General features: G+C 51.3%; 1 long non-coding RNA gene across 1 annotated transcript; it reads left to right on the forward strand.

Annotated features, from left to right (window-relative positions):
- The first annotated feature begins 2551 nt into the window (after nt 1-2551).
- Nucleotides 2552-2980, forward strand: LOC134442113 (uncharacterized). The gene is made up of 2 exons (XR_010033307.1): nt 2552-2773; nt 2927-2980. It is a non-coding gene; the product is annotated as an uncharacterized LOC134442113 (long non-coding RNA).
- The last annotated feature ends 9762 nt before the right edge of the window (nt 2981-12742 follow it).

The following is a 12742-nucleotide window of genomic DNA, read 5'->3' on the forward strand; positions in this document are numbered from 1 at the left end:
CAAAATTCTGAGTAGATGAGGGCCAAATTTGCTCACCTGTCTAGCTCGTCTCGCTGTTGGTTCGAAAACCCAGCAGGATCATCATCTGACTAACGGCTTCACAATCCTCAGCATCGGATTGTACCGATATGACGACTGGAATGGACAGTCCTTTGACGGCGGGAAGACTCAAGAAAAAACCCAACCTAAGTAGCAGAACCAACAGCAGTCCTTTGGCGGCTGGAAGACGCAGGAGAAATCCCAGCCTCAGCAGCAGCAGCAGCAGCATGCCCTGCGCAGACCCAACAGCATGCCATCCTCTGAACTATCCGGTATTCACAATCCTCAGCATCGGATGACCGCTTATGGCGGCTGGATCTGGACAAGTCCTCTGAACGGCGGGAAGGACTCAGGATAACAACCACAAGCCTAAGCAGCCGCTACAACAGCAGTCCTTTGGCGGCTGGAAGGATGCAGGAGACATGCCCAGCCTCGCAGCAGCAGCACAGCACCTGAGCAGGCATCCTTCTGACTATTCCGGTAATTCGCAATCTCGCGCAGCATCGGATGACCGCTATGGCGGCTGGAATGGACAGTCCTCTGACGGCGGGAAGACTCAGGAAAAAACCCAACCTAAGCAGCAGAACCAACAGCAGTCCTTTGGCGGCTGGAAGACGCAGGAGAAATCCCAGCCTCAGCAGCAACAACAGCAGGCATCGTCTGACTACCGGTATTCGCAATCCTCAGCATCGGATGACCGCTATGGCGGCTGGAATGGACAGTCCTCTGACGGTGGGAAGACTCAGGAAAAAACCCAACCTATAGCTGCGAACCAACCAGCGAGTCCTTTGGCGATGTGTAAGACGAGGAGATAATCCCAACCTAATGCTAGCAGCCGCAGCTAACCGCAGGAGATCCTCTGCCTACCTTTTTCCCTTTTTCCTTTTTGCTTGTTTTTTTTTTTCTTGCTTCTGGGTATTCACAAATCCTCAGTCATCGCGATTGACCGCTATGGTGGCTGGATGGGACAGTCCTCTGACGGGGGGAAGACTCAAGGAAAACCCAACCTCCGCCGCGAAACCCACCAACAGCAGTCCTTTGGCGGCTGGAAGACGCAGGAGAAATCCCAACCTAAGCAGCAGCAGCAGCAACAGCAGGCATCCTCTGACTACCGGTATTCACAATCCTCAGCATCGGATGACCGCTATGGCGGCTGGAATGGACAGTCCTCTGACGGCGGGAAGACTCAGTGAAGAGAACCCAACCTACGTCCGCCGACCCAACAGTCCTAACGGCGGTTGGCGGCAGGCAGGGGTCAGTGTCTAATCTGGGGCATGGGGAACCCAACACGCCAGTTCCGGTGACACCAGAAGGCCAGTGTATACATCATCTGTGCAGAGGTACGGACAGCAGTCGTTTGGATCTTCGCAGGATTCCTATAACCGCCAGTGGGGTTCCCAGTCAAGCTCAAGCCAGGGAAACACTGGTTCCAATTCTCAAGGTGGACTGAAACCCAGGTCTTTCTCTCAACGGTTCAAGCCGACACAGGAAGGATCATCCCAGGAAGACCACTCCAACGACAACCAGCAGTATGGTTCGGCTTCATTTCACCACACGTCCTCTGGATCTTCCGTGTCCACGTACAAACCCCAGCAGCATGGCGGACAGCCAGTTCGTCTCGACATTCCAGTAGGCCAATGTATACATCCGAGCCCGTGCAGGGGAACCGACAGCAGTCCTTCGACCGCTGGAGATCGCAGGGTCCATCTAAACCTACGCAGCAGGATGACAACACGCAGTCGTTCCGACAACATTAGGCCACATTTCTCCCATCCGGAGCCCTGTGCATGGGGAAATCCTACAGGTGCTGACAGTCCTCTTCGACCGCTGGAGATCGCAGGGTCCATCTAAACCTACGCAGCAGACCCACAAGCAGTCGTCGACAGTACAGGTAGGCCATAATGTCTACATTCCGAGCATCGTGCAGGGGAACCGACAGCAGTCCTTCGACCGCTGGAGATCGCAGGTGTCCCATCTATGACAAGCCTACGTCACGCAGAACCAACAGCAGTCGGCCGACAACAGTAGGCCAATGTATACATCCGAGCCCGTGCAGGGGAACCGACAGCAGTCCTTCGACCGCTGGAGATCGCAGGGTCCATCTAAACCTACGCAGCAGAACCAACAGCAGTCGTACGACAACAGTAGGCCAATGTATACATCATCGATGCCCGTTGTCAGGGGAATAACCGTACAGCAGTCTTCTTGACGCCCGGAAACTCCGCCAGGGTCCATTCTAAAGAACTCCGCCGCAGACCCCACAGCAGTCCTTCCACACCAGCAGACGAGTGTATCCACCGAAACTCTGTGCATGGGGAGAGCAACCCGCTGTGGTCCGGATCAGCCTGGGAAGCAGCAACAAACTCCATCTAAACCTACGCAGCAGAACCAACAGCAGTCCTTCCACACCAGCAGACGAGTGTATACATCCGAACCTGTGCAGGGGAAGCAACAGCTGTCTACGGACAGCTGGATCGCCAACATAAACTCCCTCTATAAACCCTGGAGCCCGCAGAACCAACAGCAGTCCTTCCACTCCAGTGGACAAGTGTATACATCCGAACCTGTGCAGGGGAAGCAACAGCTGTCTACGGACAGCTGGAAGAAGCAGAGTCCATCTAAACCTACACAGCAGAACCAACAGCAGTCCTATGGCAGCTGGACATCTCAGTCAAACTACCGTAGACAAGGGTCAAGCCACTCCTCTGATATTGGGGGGACCAAAGCATGAATGGTATGTCTTTTTTCAATTATCTTTTTCCCTCATTTCATAACCTTTTACTATGCCCACAGATTGCATGCATATTTACGAGGTTAATTTGGTCCATGTCAAGGTCAAAATTGATGATTTTTGTTCTCTCCCCCCCACCCCCCTTTCTCTTTTCAGGTCTTGGCTTTTTAAACATAAGCTTCAATAAAAAATATATTTAATCATTTCTAATTGGGTGTCCTTCTCTTTCATGTTCTCAAGTTTGTACGTAAAGATTACGCACCTGTGTCAACTGGTTCTCAATGTCTACCCTTGGTTTTGAAAATGCTTCCTTACCTTTGACCCATTGTGCTGGTGTCCCTTGCTGAAATTCCAAAAGGCATCCGTTACTTTCCCTGGCTACAATACAAAGCCTTTAAGTGGAAAACGTTGCACGGACAGATATATGGCCTAGGTGCTTTGCTGGGGTCATAATGGGTGGCCAGCACTGCGCCGCGATGGCGACTCAAAACCATGGCCGTCACGCTCATTCCTACTGTGGTCACATTTAATTGGAAGGTGAACGACAATGTGGTCCATATCACATTGATCCCCACGGATGTCTTGTTCTGGGTAAAATGACTGTATCTTGGAACACATTCTACTTGGACAAGTAAACTGGGGGGGGGCTTTCTCCAAGTCAAATGTGTACACTTGGCCAATTCTATGAATGGCTCAATCACAACCATGCCATTAGGTAATCTTTTGTTCACAGGGGTTCGCAGGTGGTGGTGGTTTATTTATTTACTTTCTGTTGGGAACCGGATGTAGTCAGTCAAATGGTGAAGCAATTGAGCCTGTAATCTAGGGGTGTTTGCTGTTTTGATTTCCACCACCTCCAAACATGTGGGTTTTAGTGGGATGGCCAGCACATACCTCCAGTTGACTGAATCACATTCCTGGACATGGGCGGAAGCAAAGTGCTTTGCGGGGACCGTTGGCGCTTTTAACTCCCATAAGCTCCGGGTTTCGCCTGTTGACTGTTGCGGTGGATCTGGCAGCAAACTACAATGTGTAATATTGGAACGACTGAACTGCCATACATAGCCCATTTTCTCAGAATGCAATCCCTTTCCTGTGTCATTAAGACTGCATAGAGGGTTCAGCCAGTGGTTTTCTTCAGTGACACTTGCCCACACTTTCCTTCTGTTTTATTTGTCTTTTTCCAAGGCAGCATAACATTTTCATACATGAGGGTTCTGTTTTCAAATGCACTGTCCTCACCACTGACCAAAATATCAAAGAAAACATACACACCACCAGTGAAAATTAGCATCCAACAAACACAACAGCAACATGACCAGCTTGCTCCCTCCCATCCTCCTTCATGCCTCAGGCACCCTGAGCATTGCACCGTCCCTGCACATTGCAGACCTAGGGTGACTGCCTTGCCCCTTGCACTGGCTTTGGCATGACGAGAACTTTGTTTGCTGTGGTGTGCTGTGCCACAAACACAAAAAGGGAGATACTCTACATTGCTAATTCAACAGCTCCACATCATATAGCACCTCTATAATCCACTACGGGCAGTGGACTAATGAACATTGACTGACTATACAAATTAAACATGTTAGAAATTCCATCTTTCTTGTCATTAGTGGGTATGAAGATGTGGCTTACCTCAGACTTCCAAAGGCACAGCTTAACAGCACATATTTCTAATGACCATCACCTGCACTCATGGCAGGTGATTACACCAATTACCTCTTCAGCTGAACTGAATTTCAATATCAAGCTGTGATTGGTTGAGCCAAAGTTGCCTATGAAATAAAACTTCCATCCAATTTGGCCTAGTGACGAATGGGTAGTGTGGAGACCGTTGAAGGCAGCTCTGCAGGATGTGGGGTTTTACACAACCACAGCTCAGGTATTGGTTTAAGAAATAACCCTTTCCAAGACAAGTATCCATTCTTGAAAATATTGTGGTGGCTAATGTTTCCCTCTCTGTGCTTCTAGGCTGGCTGTGCTCATTTTAGTCTTTGCCTCCAATGACTTCAGTATGTTGCACGGTAAGAGGGCACAATAGCGTCTCTCCCCTGTTTGTTGTGGTCCATGCGTTGACCTGATGTATGTGTTTAAAACAAATCGTAACAGGTTTACGGTGCATTGCCTTACCAACTGACACCGTGCCTATGTGATGTCGTTGTTCAGGGTAGCCCGGTGGCAGACAAAAAGTGGAGGTAAAATTTTCCGAGGTCTGGTTTAGGTACCAACATGGTAGTTTGCATGTAGATGAGGGCCAGCACGCTGCACCTGTCGCGCTGTCGTGCTTTGGTTCGAAACACAGCAGGAATCCTCTGCCTACCGGAAATTCCCAATCCTCAGCTCATCGGATGACCAGATATGGAGACTGGACATGGATCCAGTCCTTTGGACGGTCGGGAAAAAAGATCAAGGGAAAATAAACCTAACCTAAGCTAGCAGAATCCAACAGCCGTCCTTTGGCGGCGGCTGGAAGAAGACGCAGAGGAGCATATCCCAGCCTCCGCTAGCAGCAGCAGCAGCAAGCAACAAACGCATGGCTTCCTCTGACTACCGGTATTCACAATCCTCAGCTGGTCGTGATGGACCGCTATGGCGGCTTGGAATGGCCAAGTCCTCTGACGGCGGGGAAGAACCTCCGGAAAAAACCCAACTTAAGCTAGAAGCAACAACATGCAGTCCTTTGGCGTGGCTGGAAGTACGCAGGAGAAATCCCAGCCCAGAGCCGCGAGCAAGCAACCGCAAGCAGGCACCTCTGGACTCTACCGGTATTCGCAATCCTCAGCATCGGATGACCGCTATGGAGGATGGAATGGACAGTCCTCTGTACGGCGTGGAAGGACTCAGGAAAAAAACCCAATCATAAGCAGCGAGAACCAACAGACGTCCCCTTGGCGGCTTGGAGAGATCGCAGGCGAAAATCCCCGCTCTCAGCAGCAACAACAGCAGGCATCGTCTGACTACCGGTATTCGCAATCCTCAGCATCGGATGACCGCAGCTGATGGCCGGCTGGAATGGACAGTGCTCTGACGGCGGGAAGACTCAGGGAAAAAACCCAAACTACGCAGGCAGAAACCACCAGCAGTGTCCTTTGGCTGGCTGGAATGCGAGTCGCAGGAGAAATTCCAACATAGCAGCTAGCAGCAGCAACAGCCAGGCCTCATTCCTATGACTCCGGTCTTCAAATCCTCCAGGCATCGGTTGATGACCTCTCGGCGGATGGAATGGACTGTCCTCTGACGGCGGCGACGACCTCAGGAAAAAAACCCAACTCGAGCAGCCAGAAACCAATCAGCAAAGTCCTTCTGGCGTCTGGAAGACGCCGGAGATTAATCCTACTCCTAAGCCGCAGCAGCTAGCAACCGCAGGCATCCTCTGAGACTACCGGTATTCACAATCCTCAGCATCGGATGACCGCTATGGCGGCTGGAATGGACAGTCCTCTGACGGCGGGAAGACTCAGGAAAAAACCCAACCTAAGCAGCAGAACCAACAGTCCTACGGCGGTTGGAGGCAGCAGGGTCAGTCTAATCTTGGGCAGGGGAACCAACAGCAGTCCGGTGACACCAGAAGGCCAGTGTATACATCATCTGTGCAGAGGTACGGACAGCAGTCGTTTGGATCTTCGCAGGATTCCTATAACCGCCAGTGGGGTTCCCAGTCAAGCTCAAGCCAGGGAAACACTGGTTCCAATTCTCAAGGTGGACTGAAACCCAGGTCTTTCTCTCAACGGTTCAAGCCGACACAGGAAGGATCATCCCAGGAAGACCACTCCAACGACAACCAGCAGTATGGTTCGGCTTCATTTCACCACACGTCCTCTGGATCTTCCGTGTCCACGTACAAACCCCAGCAGCATGGCGGACAGCAGTCGTCCGACAACAGTAGGCCAATGTATACATCCGAGCCCGTGCAGGGGAACCGACAGCAGTCCTTCGACCGCTGGAGATCGCAGGGTCCATCTAAACCTACGCATGAGACCTACAAACAGCATGTTCGTTTCCGACCAACAGGTAGTGCCCAAATGTATACATCCGAGCCCGTGCAGGGGAACCGACAGCAGTCCTTCGACCGCTGGAGATCGCAGGGTCCATCTAAACCTACGCAGCAGAACCAACAGCAGTCGTCCGACAACAGTAGGCCAATGTATACATCCGAGCCCGTGCAGGGGAACCGACAGCAGTCCTTCGACCGCTGGAGATCGCAGGGTCCATCTAAACCTACGCAGCAGAACCGACAGCAGTCGGCCGACAACAGTAGGCCAATGTATACATCCGAGCCCGTGCAGGGGAACCGACAGCAGTCCTTCGACCGCTGGAGATCGCAGGGTCCATCTAAACCTACGCAGCAGAACCAACAGCAGTCGTACGACAACAGTAGGCCAATGTATACATCCGAGCCCCCCCCCCCTCCGCTCCTCCCCCCCCCTCCCTCTCCCCCTACCCCCCCCCCCGGCCCCCCCTCCCCCTCCCCCCCCCCCCATCTTCCCCTTCCCCCCCCCCCCCAGCCCACTGTCCTCCCTCCCCCCCCCCCTCCCCGTGATTTCACGCCCTACGCTCCCCCCCCCCCCCCCCCCCCCCCCCCCCCCCCCCCCCATTTACCCCCTCTCCTTGTGCAGGGGATGCGACCAGCAGTCCTTCATGTACTCTGGAACTCGCAGGGTCCATCTAAACCTACGCAGCAGAACCAACAGCAGTCCTTCCACACCAGCAGACGAGTGTATACATCCGAACAGGGTGCATGGGGAAGCAACCGGGTCTATCCGGACAAGCTGGATAGCAACCAGTAAACTCCATCTGAAACTTGGTGTGTACGCAGCAGAACCAACAGCAGTCCTTCCACACCAGCAGACGAGTGTATACATCCGAACCTGTGCAGGGGAAGCAACAGCTGTCTACGGACAGCTGGAAGCAACAAACTCCCTCTAAACCTACGCAGCAGAACCAACAGCAGTCCTTCCACTCCAGTGGACAAGTGTATACATCCGAACCTGTGCAGGGGAAGCAACAGCTGTCTACGGACAGCTGGAAGAAGCAGAGTCCATCTAAACCTACACAGCAGAACCAACAGCAGTCCTATGGCAGCTGGACATCTCAGTCAAACTACCGTAGACAAGGGTCAAGCCACTCCTCTGATATTGGGGGGACCAAAGCATGAAGGCGCGATGTCTTTTTTGCAATTATTCTTTTTCCCTCATTTCATGTTAACCTTTTACTTATGCAGACACAGATTGCGTTGCATTATTTACGCGGTTAAGTTGGTCCATTGTCAAGGGTCCAAAATTGTATGTTTTTGTTACTGTCTCCCCCTCCCCCCACCTACCCCCCTTTCTCTTTTTCAGGTCTTGGCTTGTTTTTAAACCTAAGCTTCAATAATAACACTATATTTAATCATTTCTAATTGGGGTGTCCTTCTGCTTTTATGTTCTCAAGTTTGTATAAATGATTAGCATGCCTTTGTAACACTGGTTCTCAATATTTACCCTTGGTTTTGAAATGCTTCCTGTCAAAGCAAGTCAAGTCACTTTATTGTTCAATTTCTTTACATGCACTGGTCGCCTCTTCTCCTCTCTCTTCGCTCATAGCAAAGAATTTGTACATTGCGTTTTCTGCTCTGCCCATGCCAGCCGTCGACTAATCTAGGCTAAGGATCATAGATTCAGTATAGGAAGGAGACGCAGTCCTAATACATGGACATAGACCAGTTATCGGACGTATGACATTGCTCATACTAGACATTTAAAGTGCAAGAACTGGACCACAGAAGCTTGTTATGAGACATACATTAGAGGGAGGTATTTTGTTGTTCTTTTTTCTAAAAGTCCTTTATAGGCGTTCTGACATAGTACAGTAGCATTTGAAGATTAAATGTAATTTAAAATAAAAGGTTTTTATTAAAATACACTGAGCAGCAGTATGTGTGTGTTGTGTGTTGGTGTGTGGTGGTTTGTGTGTGTGTGTGTGTGTGTGTGTGTTGTGTTTGTGTGTGTGTGTGTGTGTGTGTGTGTGTGTGTGTGTGTGTGTGCGTGTGTGTGGTGTTAGGTGCAGTGAAAGTGGTAGAAAGTGGGTGGGTGCGGCTTGTGTGTGTGTTGGTGTGGTGTGTGTGTGTGTGTGTGATGTATGTGTGGAGTATGCGGTGTGTGTCAGTGTGTGTATGTTTGTGTTTAGTGCAGGGAAAGTGCAGTGGCTGTGGGTGTGTGTGTGTGTGTGTGTGTGTGTGTGTGGGTGTGTGTGGTGTGCTGTGTGTGTGTGTTGTGGTGTGTGTGTGGGGTGTGTGGTGTGTGTGTGTGTGTGTGGTGTGGGTGTGTGTGGTGTGTGTTGTGTTTGTGTGTGGTGTGTGTGTGTGTGGTGTGTGTGACGTGGGTGTGTGTGTGTCGTGTGTGTGTGTGTGTGTGTGTGTGTGTGTGTGTGTGCGTTGCGTGCATGGTCTGTTTTAGTAGTGCAGGTTAGAAACGTTCATCACAGATGTAGTAGTGCAGGTGGACTGTTAAGTCGCAAGATATGGGGTGGGGATGAGGGGGGGGAGCGTTGTCAGTGGCTGGCTGGATAGAGGCTGACAGTGAAGGGAGAGTGGGTTGAGTGTTCTGATCTTGATTGATTGATGCATCGTGCTGCTGGCAAGCCTGGTGGTACGGGAACGGAGGCGCCTGACCTCTTTCCCGGAGGGCAGGAGGCTGAACAGTTTGTGTGCAGGGTGGCTTGTGTCGTTGATGATCATCAGGCTTTTTCGGGTGAGGCGTGCTGTGTCACTGTTCCTGCAGGGAGGGAGGGTGGTCTCCAATGATCTGGCTTCGCTGTGTTCACCACCGCTGGAGTGTCTCTGTTTTCTCCCGTGCAGCTTCCTCCCCACACAGCAGCTTGATTGCAGCTGGGACCCCGACTGCTCTTATGGTGCTCTCAGCGTAGAATGGTTTTGTGGTTTTTCCCCATGATGGAGGGTGTAGCACTTGCCTTCTTGTCGTTTGTCGCAAGATAGTAGAGACGCTGATGGGCCCCTTCTTGCACTTAGTGAGTAGTGTTGGTGGTCCAAGAGAGGCGTCGCCTGATGTGCACTTCCAAAGGAACTTGGTGCTGTCCTCACTCTTGCCACTGCGCCATCACGTTCGCTGGTCAGTGGGGGCAGGGTTTTTGACCCCTCGCAAGTTGACAAAACAATCTCCTGGTCTTGTTGACCATTCAGCCAGGCGGGTTTTGTTGTCTTGCACCATCTGGCCAGTCATGTTGTCTACTTCTTCTCTGTATGGGTCTCATCGCCCTTAGTGATGAGGCACCACCAGTGTTGTATCATCCGCAAACTTCACGAGATGGTTAGTGCTGTGGGTCGTTGTGCAGTCATGTCGTTCAGCAGCGATGAACAGCAGGGGGCTGAGAACAAAACCTTGCGGAAGCCCCCGTGCTCAGGGTCAGGGGCTTGAGGGTTTTATTCCCTACCCGTACTGCTTGTGGTCTCTGCATCAGGAAGTCCAGCAGCCAGGTGCAGAGGGAGGTGCTGAAACCTAGTTTGTCCAGTTTTCTGTTGAGTTGTTGTGGTATTATGGTATTGAGCTGAGCTGAAGCAATGAACAGCATTCTCACATATTGCGCTTTATTGTCCCAAGTGGGTGGGGCTGGATGGAGGGCAGAGCAGATTGAAACCGCCTGTGGATCGCTTGGCTCGGTATGCCGAATGGTAGGGGTGGAGGGTGGGGGGTAGGGTGGGTTTGATGTGTGGACAGGACTAGCCGTTCGAAGCACTTNATGATTATGGGGTCAGTGCTACAGGACGGTAGTCATTGAAGCATGCATGGTGTGCTTTCTTCGCGCACGGGTATGATGGTAGCAGCTTTGAAAAGTGATGGGATGACTGCTTGCTCCAGAGAGATGTTAAAGAGTCTGTGAACCATCCTTCCGCTCTTCTGCACAATCCTCAACACGCGGCTAGGTATGTTGTCTGGGCCGCTGCTTTGCGTGGGTTGATGGTGGCCAGTGTCCTCTTCACATGGCAGAGGACAGGTACAGGGGTTGTGGCATGGGGGGGTGGGAGGAGTGTTTTCTGGGATGAGTGTCACATTTTGTGCCTTCAAACGGGCAAAAGATAACTTTAGGTCGTTTCGCAGAGAGGTGTTGTTTGTCACCGCTTCGGTGGTGCGGCTTATTGTCCGTGATGGCCGTATGCCCTGCCACAGGCTGGTGCATCTCTGCTGTAGATTTCGAAAAGAATGTGTGTTATTTTGTCCCCAGAGGGATTCCTTTTTTGCTTTCTGATGCCCTGGGCCCGGTTGTGCTCTTGTGCTTTTAGGCCAGTAGTTCTCCTGCTCTGAAGTGCTGTCTTCGGGCCCTACGCAGTCTCGGAACGTCTCCTGTGAACCATGGCTTCTGGTTGGCTCTGGTGGTGATGCGTTTTATTTCTGTACCACTCATCAATGCATTTGTGAGGTAGGAGTGTCACAGTGTCTGTGTATCCTCGACAATGTCCATGTGGTTTGCTGTGGGGTGGCAGTCTGGTTTTGACGCATGTCCCCAATCTGTGGGTTTCAAAGCGAAAGTCTTGTAGTCGTGACACGGATCCCTCTTTGGCCACAGTTCTCACGCCTCCTCAGAGTGGTGGTTTTGGGGAGCTTTTACCTTTTGTCTTCGGCTTCAGTAGCAGGACTCGTCTATGGTGGTCGGATAGGCGATTGTGGGGGATGGGCTTTGCCTTGTATGCTCTGTTTTTTGGGGTCTAAACAAAGCCCGGGTGGTTTTGTCCTCTTTGTTGGAAAGTTAACAATGTTGGTGAAATTTTTGGAAGAACTGTGTTTGAGATTTCCGTGGTTGAACATCTCCCATTGGACCATGGGAAGGCATTATGTGGTGTGCATCTTGTTGTTCACTGATTCCCGATGCAGCTCGTTCAGTGACCTCGCTTTCTGGCGCTGGTGGTATTGCTCGGATGCGAGGTAAAACTGCGACCAGTAGAATGGCTGGAATTTCTCTTGGTATGATCGAAGGGTCGGACAGTTGATGATCATGGAACTCCACTATGTGGCGAGCAGTGTATCTGTACCACCGTATGCATTTTTGCTTACCAAGCCTAATGGTGAAATAACACATACTTCTCCTCCCCCTCGTTTTTTCTCTGCAAGGGGCTCTGTTCCGCTCGGTGTGCACGTAAGTTTGTCTCCAGTTGTATAAGCCGAGTCCCGGGTATGCCGTGTGTTCAGCCTATGTTCTGTAAACCCGGTTACACAGAAGTTTCGTCATATCAGTGTTTTTGTTCGCTGATCTTAGTAGCCGTATGTTTGCATCCTCTTATTGTCCTAGATCTTACGTTGCCAAGCGAAATTGATGGTATTGCTGGACTGAGTTGGGGTTTGGCTGCAAGCCGTGTTTCGACTGCCACCTCGTTTGCCTCTTCTTCCTTAATTCTGGAGCGACCTCCCTTTCGCCGTCGCCATTGTGCGAAGCAACCCGGGTCCGAGGTATGTCACGCGTATGTACCATGTCCCACACCCAAGCTGTTCTCCAGTGGTCTCTATTGGTATATTCCAATACATCGCGTTGAGGTCCTATTCTTTATCTGCAACAGCTGTTGCCGACTGTACCTGCGTGTTCGACATAGTTTCCGCCGATAGACATTGCGAATGACACATTATAACACAGGAATAAACACTGCTGAGTTGGGAGAGTAAGGATTCGCTGCAGCACTTCGTGCTGCCATGCTCATCCGGGTATTTCCCTTTGGACCCATTCCCGTGCTGGTGTCCCTGTCTGAAATTTCCAAAAGGGGCATCCGTTACTTTTTCCTGGCCCAATACATATAGCCCTTTAAGCTGGGGAAATACGTTGCACGGAGTACGATATATGGCCTCGGTGCTGGGGTCAAGGGTGGCAGCGACAAATGCGCCGCGAGGACAAAACCATGGCGTGTCATCCTAATTGGGCCTTAATGAAAGGGAAAAAAAAATGGCCATACAATTGAACCCCCAGGAGTCTGTCGGGGAAAAAGGGAAA

Source organism: Engraulis encrasicolus, unplaced genomic scaffold (genome assembly GCF_034702125.1).
Source record: "Engraulis encrasicolus isolate BLACKSEA-1 unplaced genomic scaffold, IST_EnEncr_1.0 scaffold_1164_np1212, whole genome shotgun sequence".
In the NCBI taxonomy this organism is placed as follows: Eukaryota; Metazoa; Chordata; class Actinopteri; order Clupeiformes; family Engraulidae; genus Engraulis; species Engraulis encrasicolus.